Genomic DNA, 12,717 nt, shown 5'->3' on the forward strand with positions numbered 1-12,717 from the left:
TGTGAAAAATCGGGACAGGAATTGGGGGGGTCGGGGGGGGGGGGGGTTTGAGAACCACTGATTTACATGCTGCAGACTGAGAAAGCAGACCAGGAGTGGTTACACTGTCAGTAAAAGCAGTATAAAAGGCACCCTAGGATGGATAATTGAGGGGATACAGCTGTTCCCAGGGTACAGTCTGGACCGTTGATGTCACAAACACCAATTTATGTTTTCAAAAGTTACCTTCATAAGGAATTTACAGAAAGTGTTGGACCCATTTTGCATGCCCTGAAAAAGCACATCTTAAACTAATGATGTATCCAGCATAAATGAGTATGAATTATAAAAATCCGAGTTGAAATATATTATGAAGCTGTGATTTTGTTATCTGAACACACAAGGCCTGATTCAGATCTCACTTCTAGTGAGTCTCAGTGAATTCACTTGCATAAATCTTAGGAAAGTTCTCTTCTTACTTTCCTACAACTGTTATTTCTATGTGACAGTTTTGAATTAAATGAAAGTAGCTCTTCGTCTGAATTTCACAGATGATTAGAAAGTCAGATTTTGTAAACATTGGTCTTATTTTTCTGTGGGGGTTTTTTTTAAGCTTTAAAAATGCTTAAATGTAAGTTAAGCTTATGTGTAAATTACTGTAAATGTTGCAGTAAGTGCTGGTATTAAACTGGAATCTTGAAAAGGAAGTAAGGCGCACACACTATGGATGAAAGAATTACTAAAAACCAATGCCATAATATCATAATCCTGAAAAGGTTCAGGAGATGAAACAATCAGATCAATTGGAGGGTTTTGGAGTTTTTTTAAATGTAAATCCTGTGGGATGGGTAATCAGATGCATTATGCTAAGCAACCATTTGGCTTAGAATAATGGTTATAATTAAATACTTAGGAGCAATCAATATTGAAAGTTTACAAATTAGGAACTTAGTTATTACAAATGTGGGTTTTTCACCTTTATTAATAAAATCACTGTAGTAATTTATAGAGCACATTTGAAATCCATGGTCCATTATATAACCAAGATAAACACATTAAAAGTATTACTGTAGCTCACTATACCATACACTATGATTCAAAATGATGTACAGTTATGATATAACTATTGAGATCAAGGGGTGAAGTTTTAGAGGTTGTCCAACTAAATACTCCAAAAAAGTCCCAATCTATCTCACTTATTCATTTGGACCTGATTCTCTTCCTACTTGCCTCAGTTTTATACAAGTACTGACCTAACACTGAAAGTTACTGAGAATAGCTAATACTTGAAGCTACCAATGAACTAACAAGCACAAAGATTACTCTGCAGGCAATAAGGAGCAGCACCTCTGCACAAACAAACCCAAGGAGCTGTTTTGGTGATGGTGTTCCACCTGACCATCTCTCTCTCTCTCCTATCTTTCTTCTGACTCTTACAGGAAGCTGGATTGAGGCTAATGCTGCTCTATGGCTGCAGTAGCTAATACAAACCCAGCGCAAGGGAGACGGAGGAGCCTCGGCCATGGATGGGGAGCTCCCCACCTCCTTCTGGGTCTCTGATGGTCTCAACTTCAGAGAAGATGAGCAGTTTCTCTGAATCCTCTATCACACCATCCTGCCTGTCCCTAGGATCAGCCATGGTAGTAAAAGGTATGCCAGTTCTCAGGATTATCTCATTATAACTACTTTGGGATCTAAAATAGTGGGGAGAAGGGTTGGCTCAGGGTGCTAGCTGTCATATTAGCACTGCTGGTTCAAATCCAGCCTCAACTGGCAAGGACCAAAAGTGTTACCTTCTGAAGGCACCTGGATAAGTAGCCTGCTTTTCATTGCAGTTGATTTGATCATTTTCCAACCTCTGAAGAGCCTCATCCTTAAACCTCAGACTAACTGCCATCAATGACCCTCCACAACTTTACCCCTTTTTCCCCGCCACCCGCACAAACTCCTTTTTTGGTCCCCCTCTTGACTTTTCACCCAGAAGTCCACTACAAGCAATCTTGCTTTTCAGTTTGATCTCCAGGGGTCATTTTACAGTCCCAAGTATTTTTAGATCTCTTAGTCTTAATAGGAATTAATGTATCAGGGACCTATTAGCACTGCTTTTGTATGCAATTAAGAACTCCTCCCTCATTAGAAAATATGATTGGCAATAATCAGGCCATGGGGTCTGGCTAACTAAGTTATCCTCACCAGCTTCATTTCTGGTTCCAAAGCCTCATCCTCTGGTATTCATCATAGCCTTCACCACTATAATATAAATATATAATGATGTTATGCTGACTGGAAAGAGATTACCTTTTTTCTTAATTTTGGAACTGCTCAGAATCACTCTCTCAATATTCAGGCTCCAGTTTGAGCAGGGTCAGGGCTTGCTTATACAGAGATGAATGTTACATCGTATTTATAATTTTTGCTACATGTACTTACTCCAAAAATTCTATACAAAATTTGTCTGTCATTTCAGCCCTGAGAGGCCCCAAAGTAACTTCATTTCAGTATGCTGTACGCTATTATCGTACAGGATTTTGTTTTCATTAAAGAAAAAGGCCCTCTATAAACATAAGCTATTATAATGGTCACCATAGTATATGCTAAATACAACATGATCATACGAGCATTTTTTAATCAGACTGGACATGATTCTCATCTATCAGTTTTCAGGGCTATTCAATGAAGATTTTATACAATATATATGCACACATATCAGAGTAAAATAACGAACAGTGACTACCTATAAAAAGATTAACTTTGTGAGAGTCTCTTCACAGCTTGAATAGCTGGGGCAGGTAATTATCTTTGGCACTTTTCTACTTTACTTATTCTTAGTTCTTTTAAACAGTCAGAAGTTTTTATAAATGGATCATTTGTGGTCATGTCTCCTGCATACAGGCAGAGAACCCTGAAATTCTCTGACAAAAGCAGATTCTCTCTTTTTGCTTCATAACTATGACATTCAACACCTGCACTAGAATTAACATCAAAATGCTAGGGGCTCCTGGAATCCCATGTTTAAGTAATTTTACTTTGAAATACATTAAGAACCTTCTAGGGGATTAGAAGCTTCCTATCTCTTGAGCTACCTTGGGATCAGAACTAAGGCAATCATGGAAAAAGAAAATGTGTATGTTGCAACCAAAGAATCTCACCATAGTCAGCCCTTGGATAAGAAAGGGCACTGCAGAAGGTCGTGACCAGGACTCAACAAATAGCATACGAGCCAATACCTTGATCTGGACCAGTTTGCAAGAGTGACATGGAAGAGTAGCAGGAATTCCATTATTGGATGTATTGACCTTCTAGAAAAGAAAAAGAAAAGAACCTTATAGGGCCAAGACTATAAAAATGGATATCAAAGTTAAGCTCCTAAATCCACATTTAGATTGTTAAAAAGGTCAGGCTAATTGTCAATGAGAGCTGCTAGGTACTCAGCACTTGGGGTGGAAGCAATGGGGGGGGGGGGGGAAATCAAGCCACTCATTTAGGCACCATTGTTTGAAAACCGTGGCCAGGGTTGAGCACTTGTGATCACTAAAGATCCATAGTATTTTTGTAAAAAGTAGGGAAGTTCTGCTAACTTCTATCTTAAGCAACTAGCTACTTTCTTCTCAGATAAGCTTCCCAAGCAACTTCAGTTGAATATTGAATAAAGTCCTATTCACATGCTATCTTAATCTGCAGGGTGTGTGCACTTTGTGATCTACCATATTTCACTACAAGGTGAGGTGCCTTTCAATGGTGGCTGAACACATTCTTGTATCTAGACTTCATAGAGCATTTGGGGATTCTTTGGGATTGAAAGTGTTGTATACAATTACAGATAAGCAAGAAGGTGATTGATCTAGTGGCCCAGTCTGAGTTCATGATTGTAGTAATAGTACCAGGAATATAGTAGTAGTGAAGCTTTATGAAATTGAATGTCACTTCTAATTTATGCTTTGAGTTTTATTGGGCAACTGTGAACATGCAATATTTTATCACATCTGCATCAGCAACATTTTATTTAAGTTGGATTTGAACTGTATTTTTGTAGTTCTGGGAAATTTGCAAAGAATTTCATACTGGAATTGGTTATGTATGAATTCAAGTGACAGGTCATCTGGTTCCAAACTTGGCCAAAAATACACACCATGTGCTCAGTAGGGTCTACAGAAGCGATGCTGACTAGTTAGGTACATTTTGGACCACGAGGCACTTCAGTAGGATGCTCACATCTTTAGAGTTAAGCATCTAGAATGCTTTGCTGGATGGGGGCCTTTGTGTTTCCCAAACCAGTTAGAAAAAGGTGGGATGAGAGAAAACTAGCGTCTAAATTCTCCAGTGATTCCCTAACCACCACATTTCGCTCATAGGGCATACACATGCCCAGATCCTTGTGAGCCAGTGATGGAAGCAGAAAGTGACTTTTTGGAAAGTACTATAATTTAATGTATAAAAATTGAAGAACTATACGTAAAAAAAGTCTGAGATAGTATAGTGCTCCCACATTTGATTGCAAATTACTCAAATTAATGGAGTATATGAATATCCCCTGCAGGGTAGAAATCCTACCGATTATATTTTCTTTTTACATTAAATGATTTGAGCTACAACTTCTAGTTGATAAAGGTGACACAGACCTGTCTGACATGTGCAGTACGACTAAAGGTAAGAGACCTAGCATATGATCAAGTGTTACTTTAAATCATGCCTTCCATCATATGATCAAAAAAGCTGCTTGTAACCACAATATAAACATCTATGGTCAACCAGTGAGCAATAGCCACCAGTAGATATGAATAAGTAGTAATATTTTTAAAAAGTCAAGTTCCCATGGAAATGCATACCCTCCATAATACCATCCCATGTTTTTGTAATTACACTTATTAGCTTTGGACCCCATTCCCCAGTCCTTGACACCTTGTTCACACTTATGCCTGTGTAAAATGAGTACATCATGAATATGAAACTGTACTTAGCCTTCTATACTCACTTGGAAATCAGAAAGGCAAGACGTTGGCCTAATTCCACCTAATTTGCAAGACTCTTCCAGCGGAAACATGGTGCACCTACCTAACTGATCATTCCCCTTCTGTGGAAGAATTTCTGGGTAGCCTGGCATTAGTAAGTCTTTGTCACCCCGCCCCCCATTCCTATGAGCTAGTGGCATCCCATTTCTGGCAAATGAGGAACACTCAGATTTCCCTCAGACTCAAGTAACGACTGGCAGCTGACTGAGCCTTAACACCCCATTAGAACCTTGAAACAGCTGTAAGTTGTGTGGAAGCTGAAACAAGCTCCCAACTAGCCCTAAGTTCAGGCAGCTGCAAACTTGTGCTCCCATGACCTCAACTGCACTAAGGGTATCACAGCTGTAGCTGAACACCTAGCTCAAATTTCACAGATAACTGAGTACAGAGGATGCAAGGCAGTGGAGAATCAGGATCATTTGTCTCAAAATGCTTGAGAGTGGTGTTAGAATGTCTCCAGTTGAATGTTCTTTCTGGACCACTGAAAGATATATTTGTGTTCCTTAAACTGAAAATAGGTTCTAAAGCAGTTATTTTCTAAGGGAGGAGCCCAGGAAATTTCCTACTTCCCCATCAATTCAGAATATTAAAATCCCTATGTATTTCCTGGCTCTAAACACAAAAAATATCTTCCAAGCCAGGGAATGTATTTTTCCTTTCCCTATATCTTCCCCTCTGCTTTGCATTATTATTACAGTACAATCTGGATTTCATTTAACATGGGGAGAAAAAGAGCAGAACAGATGTAATGTGGCTAAGTTAATGTTGCTGTTAGAAAACAACAAATGTTATGCCTTTTACACAGTAAAGGACTCCAACACCAAAGTCTGCTTATTTAGATTTACAAAGTTTCAGCATACCAGAACTACTTAAAATTCACAATAAAAGCCATATGAAACATTGTCCCCACAATCATAAATAGACCAAGCCATAAACATCAGTTGTTCCATACCCCAGTCTTCTTGCCCCTTCCATAAATACCTGAGGGGGAGGGTAAGAGGTGTTTACACCACCAACAGATCAGGTCTCTGGCAGATGAAGGGTCAGAGAAAAGCAAAAAGCACCCTTCTGGCAACTCCTCCTCTTCCGTATCAAAAGAGGTCCAGCTCAAATGCCTCCACTGACCACAATCATGGCAGTATGGCACTGAAAGAAAGGCAATTTCTCATTTAACACACACACAAAATTTTATTTAGGGTTTTAATAGTCAGTACCTTGATGTCCAGGAAGAAGCCGTGAGCACAGCTCACAAAGCCCTGGGGTTATTTGATAACTTGTAAAAGTATGCTTCAGAACATGGCAACCTGCTTATTGACTAGCTTCAGCTCCTGAACATTCTGCAGGGATAGGCCAAGAACAACATGTTACAGATGTCTATTTTTCAGGTGAAGGACTGGATAAGCATAGCAAGATCCATATCCACAACAGTCACACTTGCCTTTCCAAGTGCAGATGGAAAGCCTTGCTCTTCAACATAGCTACTCTACCTAGGCATCCAATAGGAACTTCAGGTCTGATACAACCCTTAATTTGAAAAATCAGATTGACAAATAATGGCCATCAACAGCAGTACTGATTAGTTCTAGCTAATTCGTCCAGTTGCTTCCCCAAAAATAATTGTCTATCATTTTTGAACTGAGCTTCAGCTGGAAATGCTCAAGTAAATCCTCAACTCATGTAGATACTGGGTTTTGTGTACTACTGACTCAGCAAGACTGGCTGTAATGGAACTATGCAGTTGGGTATAATCCATAAACTGCAGGAACACATATTACTCTTCTAGCAGCTTCATACAGACTCTGATTCAACAAATCTCTTAAGCAAACGTTGAGCTTTAAGTAAGTAGTCTCATTGAAATCAATGGGACTACTCACTGTGCTTTGACTGTAGCACATAAGTGCTTTGATAGGGCCATTGTGAGCAAGAGACTTACCAGCCAGTGCTCCCTTTGTTGCTGGGTGCAGCCTTTCAGGGCTTTTCCTTCTGTCTAGCCATCCCAACCAGTCATTCAGATCTTCTGGTGGTCTCCTTTGTCTCATAATTCAGCTCTCTGATCAGGACACATTTTAGTCTCACCCTTTTCAGGGTAGGTCAGAGTTCAGTCCAATAACAATCTTGTAATATTGTGCTAGGGCTCCAACCTAATTGTGGACCCACTAGACCTTTTACCCCTCTCTAGGGCCTTCACTAGGCCTTTCCTTGGTGGCCTGTAGGAAAACCCTGTCCCTTGCACTAACCTGGGTTCCACCCCAGAATCGCTGTAGTAGGGAATTAAGGTCTGAATCTGTAGGCCTCCTGCTTCTTCCCTGGACTTCCTCCTACTGTGGCCTGCATCTAGGCCTCCCCCCCCCCCCCCGAGTTGGAGGAGGGGCTACTCTGTAGCGTTCACAGGAGCCTTCAAGTAGCTTCATCCTGCACAGCGCTCCTTTCAGGGAGCAAGTGGAAAGAGGCCTCTGAACCTCCCAGGACTGGGCCTTCCTGAACTGGGCTTCTCTGTTAAAGCTTCTCCTCCAAGATTGGCATGCCTGCAGATGTGGCAAGGTGGGGCTGCCTGAACCCAAGTTGTTCTTTAAACACCTTTTTGCCTGGTGTGTAGTTGTATACCCCCACTATAAACGCACACACTAACTCTGAAAAGAAAGGGAATGAAATAGAAACCTGTGGTACCCCACAAAGAAAGCTCACGATGCATGAACTGTTTCCCATAGCCATCCTCTAGGTCCTTCTACATAAAAAGAAAGTAAAACCACTTCAAAGTAATTCCATCTTGGATTAGAGCCTTGTTAACAGCCTAGACAATCCTAACAAAGGCAGCCGAGCGATATGCTGAAGCAAGCATGGTCAAGGTGCCTTTATGTATAACCAGGAGGGGATCATATCACTGGTCAATGTCACTAGTGCAATTTCTAGGACAGGACACAAGTACCCTTTCATAATGTGAACCTAAGCTAAAGCCTTTATTGCATCACAAAGCAAGCAAACTTCTTTTGTTTTGATCTGTAACAGAATGAGCAGTGGGTTAGCAAATTGCACAGATTCACGATCCATAAGCCTTGCATGGAGGAAGTGCAGCAAGCAGCAGGTGCAGTGACAGTTGAAGCAGCAGTAGACCTGCTGTGCAGGTGTCCCACATCCTGTCTTTGGGTTGGAGGGTGGACACTCTTTCCCATGCCCCTTAATAATCCCCAAGCAAATTCCACTTCACCACACTTGGCACGGGTGAATATCTGAATGGTCTCTTAAGTTTATTGGTAAGGTGCTAGGTGGGCTCACGACGACTGTTACAGATGGTCAGGAATTTTCAATACAACTGTTCTTCCAACAGAAAATTTAGTTTTTGCAAAACATCAGTATTTTATTCAGGAAAAATGTTAATTTTGCTGAAATTTGTTGATTTTTCCTTCAAAAAAAATAGAAAATTCGTTTCAGGTCAGGTCAACATTAGTTTGCAGCCACCTGAGCCCCAGTTGTGCCTCATGGGAATTGTCCTTCAGGGCCTATGGGCATAGCTCCAAAGCTGGGCTCCATTTCCCATAAAGCATCATGGTCACAGGTCTCTGATGATGCACCATGGTGGATCAGCAAGATCATTTATCAAAATGTCTCAACATTTCAGAAATGTTTGTTCTGTGTGAAGTTTTTATATTGATTTAGTAAGAAAACTACTGAAATTTACTATGGGATGGAAATTTTGCTTTTCAGTGAGCTCTACTGATCCTCCATGCCCATAGAAATAGTTGGAATTTCTCATCTACACCAGTCCAGTCTAACATAGCTAATTACTCAGTGTAATTTAATTATATTATTTAGCACGGTTGGCACATGGAGACAAAAAACATTTCCTACCACATGGCAGACAGTTGAAATTTCATTTTATGAAATAGATTTAACACAACCACCTCTTGACATGGGATGAAATCTGAAACTTCACCTATTTTAAATGATCTAGATTAATTTATTTGTGTGTCTTAGGAGTGCTGTGATGGTAGTTTGTAAGTTACAAACAGAGTAGGGTATTTTAGTCCTTTATAGTCTCCCCTTTGTTATAAATGCTAGAGTCTTTTACAGCTAATGGCACAATAACTACATTAAGGAAGAGAGAATGAATAAGTATCCTTTTCCTAATAGTTCTATTTTGGCAAACTGTTGAAGTCTTGCTGGCTTCTGCCTAACTATAAAGTTTTCTTCCATGAAACCTGAGAGTTAAGGCCAAACTTGCTATCTCTATAGACCATCTTCGATTTCCTTCAGCTCTGGATTAGGGAGATTTTTCACTGGTAGCTTGATAAACAAGAGATTGAGGTTATATTTACACAGGTAGCTTTTAAATTAAAGGTAAAGGTTAGGAGATAGCGTGTTCTTGCTTTATGTAAAGCAATTTGCAAGTCCCCACATGTTGGTGCAGAATAGGACAAAATGGTGCTGTGCCTGCACACTGTAAATATATCACCACTGGTAAGACTGGTTGACAAAACATATTTCCTCTTTTCACACAAATCCAAAAAAAGTTTTGTGGGCTTGTTTTCATGATTGGGTTGCTTTTTCTTTCAGTTAGCTTATATTACAGAAAAAAAAATCTTGCATTTTCCTGCAGAAAAATCATTGCGGTGAAAATTCATAGTTTTTAATCCACCATCATCTGTTCAAAAAAAGTCTGTGTTTGCCAGTGGAGTGTTATATTCTCATATCAAAAGAGATTTTCTTAGAGGCTAGCCGTAGGCTGTGGAACAAATCCTCCAGAAATTAAGGACCATCAAACAAACCTATCTTCTGCTACGAATGCAAGATGCATTTCTTCACCTTGTCTAACACAAGAGTGTGTATATAATAAAAGACCTCAAACCCCACTGTGTTAGGATGGTCCACTCACCACTAGGATATCATCTCCTCCTGGTCAATCTGGGGAGTAGCTTGCCAGGTCAATACCCTTTCCCAAGATTGCACATCTGTTGGTGTCTCAGTTTGCAACCCCTCTCTTGGTCCACAAGCTGCTGCTGCTACTGGTCATAAGTCTGTCCTCTGACCAGGTCACTATATGGATTTTTCTCTTCAGGGGCATCAAAGTTTTTCCTTCAACAGCTGTCCTAGGAAGTTTTCCCATTCACTGCCTTGTAGTACTACACCTTCAGTAACTAGCAGGAGAACTCAGTCCTGCCCCACACTGTAGGATCCTCTACACAGCAGTCAAGATCTATTCCCATGTAAACCTTACTGCCTATCCCACCTGCCTCCCTTTCTGGGTTTGCCAGCCCAAATACATCTCCTTCTTCCAGAGAATAACTACAGACTTCCCTCAGCAGCCCCTTCTGGTACCAATTTCCTGCCTTTATAGCCCCAACCCAGCTTGTTCCTCCTCAGCTGGGCTCCCTCATTTAGTCAGGGGATTACATGGCCTGATTTCCCACAGTTGTGGCTTGCTGAGTTAATTAGCTCCTTTCTTACTCTGCATTAACTCTTTCCAAGCAAGTGTGGGGTAAACAGCCCATCACACCTACCAAAACCAACATCACACATGCAATTCTCAACCTGTGGAGAGGATGAAAGACCAACCCACATGTAACAGATATTAGTCACATCACTGGAAGGTGTTCATAGTGTGGTGATGAAGGTGGTATAAGGCCTTGAATAGAATACATGTTACTAATCATGAGAGTCTGAAGTTTTGCTAGTCATGCTCTCCATAAGTAGAGGGGACAATAACTGGGAGAATTACCTGGCAGTAGGGAGTGCCATCTATGCAAAATTCTCTGTCTTTGAATCTGAGGAGATTTTTCACCTAAACTATGACTGACAATGGCCCTTATGCTTCTCTCATTGAAGTCAGTTATTGTCTACTCCTGGGGGAATTTTCCACTACTGCATAATGCAGATTTTGCACACAATTTATGTTCTGTGCAGAATTTCCTTCCTCCCACAGAATTGGTACTGAAGAGCTGCACTAGGGGCTGCTGGACCTAGCAGAGCCTAGCTCCCCTGCTCACAAATAAAAGACACTGGCAAAGGAAGGGGGAAGAGGAGCTTTAATGTTTCTGGCAGCTACAGCATGCCCCCAGCATGCCCTGAAGGAAGGAGGTGACATGCAGGAAACTCTATGCAAGCCTGGGACCCATCATCACGCTGTTTCTCCCTCTTGATCCCTGGGAGGGAGGTGTGGGTATCTGGACTGGGGTGGTGGTGCCCTGAAGGTGGGCTGGGGGGAATAGGTTGTGTGTATCTAGCCTCCCAGCTCAGCAGAAAATGGGGGGGGGGGGAGAGAGAGAAGAGAAACAGGAATTGGATTGTCAGAGGGATTTATTGAATTCTCTACTCCATTCCTGGAGGCTTTTTTAAAAATCTGATTTATTACAGACAGTTACTGACCAGTATCTTGAAATAAATTATGAAAATATTGAAACTGGTGTGATTATATTGTTATTTTGACAATATTGTGTGCAGAATTTTAAATTTTTTTGGCACAGAATATCCACAAGTGTAATAGTCTTTCCGCCAGCTTCATTAGGACCTTGATCAGCACCCATACAGCATTAAGTTCGGTGTGTTCCCCCTCCTCAGGGTGAATGCCTCCATTCTTCAAGGGGGACAGCAGTCACCCAGGGCAGCCAGAAGTTGGAAATTAACGCAGATGCTAGGAGTTTCCCCATCTTCTAAATAAGATGGTTGGACTGACCTAGATACATCTAAGTCATCTAGAAAATTCTTTCAGTGAAAGCTGCACTGCTCCGGGTGTTGGCATTTATGTAATTATTGTAGATTTGCACATCATGTTTCTCATTTACTTACTCAGTCACACTCACTTCTACTGCAGCAGCTTTTTCATTTTGGCCCTGCTCTAATTTGAAAGTTCTTAAATGCAGTTATGTATTTATGAATGTACAAGGGTTGGAGAACTTTCTTTTGTGGCACATGAATATCTACAACACCAGTTGTTTTCCATCAATAGGAGGGTGAGTTACTTAGGGGAAGACAGTGAGCACTAGCAACTTCCATTAAGCTCAACTGGGACTCAGTTCCTTTCAGTCAAGATCCTCAGCCAGTATAAATCCACATAGCTCTGATAAAGCCAATGCAGCTTCAGAGCTTTCTATCATCTGAAGCTACAGAGAGAGGCATATTTGTGGGTACTCAACACTTCTAAGGATCAAGTTATTAATGTTGGGGCAATGGAGATTAAAGGTGTATAATCATATATTGTATGATTCAGTGCAACAGAGAAATGTCAAAGTTGAACTAATACTAAACATTAGTGATCATTTACTGTCGTAGCTTCTACCTGCATCCAGTCACTTCCTGCCGCACAATAGCTTCTCAAGAAATGAAAAACTATCATATTTGATAAAAATGTGGCTTTGGTAAATTATTCACCCTCAGGCATACATTTCTAAAAAGAGATCGTAAAAGTGATTTGTATGAACAAGGAATTTAAAATTTATGGTTCTGATTTTTAAATTTGCAAATAAATGTTCAACTTAAGGAACTTATAAGGGATTTTTATAAATAAATAAAAACCCTCTAATCATGCATTCCATATCAAAGATGTTCAATGTTGCAGCACAATTTCTGACCTTAAATGCCAAGCACATTTAAATTGAAAGTTCACAATGCAGATTTTAAAATACGAGCATAGGTAAGCATGGTTGGATACAATTTAAATTATTCTGGAGAGCATCTCTCAGAGAGGAGAGTGCTGCATGCCTTTAAAAGAGGCACATCTCTCTCTCTCACACACACA

This window comes from Lepidochelys olivacea, assembly GCF_965140295.1.
Source record: "Lepidochelys olivacea isolate rLepOli2 genome assembly, chromosome: 6".
NCBI lineage: Eukaryota > Metazoa > Chordata > Testudines > Cheloniidae > Lepidochelys > Lepidochelys olivacea.